We start from the raw sequence: 2,676 nt of genomic DNA, 5'->3' as shown, positions 1-2,676 counted from the left end.
AGTAGGAGCTGGAGGCTCTCTCTCTCACACACACACACACACACACACACACACACACACACACACACACAGCCAGTGACTTCAGACTGAACAAACACGCTCACGTTCAAACGCCCTTCAGTCTAGGAACAGCTTGCTCTAATAAAATCTGACATTATAATTCAGTTTTACAAGAGCAGGAAGAGAAGGTGTATTATTATTTTACAACAATCATGTAAATGAACACCTCAGGAAAGGTTCAATGAGTTTGCAATAATAAAAACATCACAATAATCCACAAGCAATTCACACGACTGCAGTCCATCAGTAACGTCTAGTGAAACCAAAAGCTGCGTGTTTGGAAGAAGCTTCAAACCACTGCTTCCTGCTAAAATACGAGTCCATAATCCATAATAACTCTTCCTCCAGTGATAAAGCTCATCTGCTGTTGTCTCTCACATCAAAACCCTGACACATATGTGTTTAGAGCTGTTTAAACGCTGCTTGATCTGTGCAGATTTCTCTCCTGATTCACACCAGAACACTTCTTCACTGGAGGAGGAATGAATGCAAGCCTCACCAGCTTCATTTCTTCAATAAGTCCTGTCTACAGACGACATGGAATATATATTTGTGTCTCTTGTGCTCCAAACACTACAGTGTGACAGGGAAAAATCTCCATAACTTAGATCCCAAGAGGACCTGATGGCCCGGAAAACAAAGCCGGACTCGTCTTCAGCGGGTTCCTGTAAACTCTCTGATGAGTTTTTCATGAATTACACAATCCTGACAGCACTGCATTACAGTAAGACACATGATGATGAGCTCCGAGCATCACCTGAAGGAAGTGAAGCTTTATTGAGCAACAGGAGTCATTAAACACATGCAATGAGACGGCAGATTGTGCCACCCTGCTGAAAAAACACCAGACAACATCACAGAAATCCTTCTGGTTTCCACTACAAATACCATTACAAACCAGTAGGGCTGTCGCGATTCCTCGATTTTATTAGACTATTCGATTTTTAAAAATCCTCGACTTCATTTTGCTGGCGTCGACTAACCGGCAAAATACCGGAAGTGGCGCATTTCACGGACAAGAATCCATAAAACACATTATTAGACTGTTTTCCAAGGCTGCATGATATATTAAACTCACTTAAAAATCATAATTAAGCATAATTGTGAATTCACAAACGCTACGATTTAATTAAATAATTCTATGCGATGCAGTTCTAATACAGTATATGCGCTTTAATTATGTACATGCGTGTAGGTTAAGTACAGTATGGAGCGTCTCAAACTGCATCTCTGCATGTTGTTGTGAGTTTGGGTTTATTATAACGTTCATCTGGGAACGCAACGTGCGCCATTTCATCAGATTTGTAAGATAAATAATTTATAAATCCACGCAAACTCAGGCGAATACATCGCGGTTTCAAAATAAAAACCCTCACTCTGAGTTTACACATTTTGATGTCCACATATTCTTTTAATTACAGTGGTTATAGCATTTATATCTTAAATAAATGGCCAAATATTAAAGATTAAGTGGACATTTGAATTAAATGGTGCTTGGTAAATATTAAACAAGCTAATGTACATTAGCTCTATTGTTTATAATACATTATGTATTTTAACAGTTTTGTTCAATAAAACCATATGATTTCTTGCTTTTGATACTTTATTTGAACTAATTATTATTGCCTCATTGCTATTATATATGTATTTTAAGTAATTTTTATTTTTCTATACTCTGTTTCAATGGTTAAATTAAATGTATTCATCAAAAAGCCTGTCTAATTAATTGAGTTGTATAATTTTATCTTTACCAAAATTCTGCTTTCCATTATTTTCTGGATTCCATTTTAATGGTTCCATTACATTTTAATAATCAAAAGCATCTCCAATTAATTCATTTTAAGTTTTTTTTTTTTTTTTTCAGAAATACTGCACATTTACATTTTGCTCCTAAATAAATTCTGGTAAATACTCTGTTTTTGATTATAATGTTATTATTAGTAGCCTAGAACACGTGGACATGTTGTCATTCTTACTCTATAATACTGAGATGGACACCTGCTTCTTGCTTTTTTACTTTTGGATTTCATTTGATTTAATCAATATAGTTTAATAAAATATTCTGAAGTAAAATTGTTGATTTTTTGTGTGGGAAATTAATCGTTTAGACCAGTGTTTCCCAACCGGGGTGCCGTCTGTCGAGAGCAGGGTGCCGCGTAAAAAATCATTTTTTAATATTTTTAAATTGCTAAAATGTAAAAAAAAACATCTATTATATAATATCCATTTCTGATGTCGCCAATAGTTAGAGATGCACCGAAATTTCGGCTGCCGAAAATGAGTTCACCGCTCAGGATTTACTTTCACGTGGTGTGACGCTCTGTGTATTATCCTGCTCTATGTGTGCGCTCCGCTCAGCTCCACTCGTATACTGTTCATTCTCATCGGAACAGCAGAGTCCACTCAAACACTGAGCCGACAGGAAACATCGATGTAGTACAGTATTGTTTCTGTCTGCAGTAGCCCTACTGTGCTGTAACATGGTGTGGTATAGGAGCAACTCTGGTAACACTGCCCTCTCATTCATTGATCTGCAAACCGCTATGCTATGCTCACGTGTTCTGATAATAATAGCTTTCTAGGACTAAACATTATTTGGATAATTGGTAAAAAAAA

The 2,676-nt window shown here is 36.5% G+C and overlaps 1 protein-coding gene across 5 annotated transcripts in view; it reads right to left on the bottom strand.

Annotated features, from left to right (window-relative positions):
• Positions 1 to 2,676, bottom strand: part of LOC107677945 (natural resistance-associated macrophage protein 2-like) — a 27,857-nt gene that overhangs the window by 24,354 nt on the left and 827 nt on the right. The window contains exon 1 of one of the 5 annotated variants that reach the window (XM_016473023.1): positions 1,246 to 1,264. The exons of the other annotated variants lie outside the window; for them this stretch is intronic. The gene's annotated coding sequence lies outside the window, so the exon portion shown is untranslated. Of the gene's footprint in view, positions 1 to 1,245; positions 1,265 to 2,676 lie in introns of those variants that run through there. 5 annotated transcript variants of the gene reach the window in all.

Source organism: Sinocyclocheilus anshuiensis, unplaced genomic scaffold (genome assembly GCF_001515605.1).
Source record: "Sinocyclocheilus anshuiensis isolate Anshui unplaced genomic scaffold, SAMN03320099.WGS_v1.1 scaffold1254, whole genome shotgun sequence".
NCBI lineage: Eukaryota > Metazoa > Chordata > Actinopteri > Cypriniformes > Cyprinidae > Sinocyclocheilus > Sinocyclocheilus anshuiensis.
The sequence above is the reverse complement of the archived record's forward strand: the minus strand, read 5'-3'. Positions and strand labels throughout refer to the sequence as shown.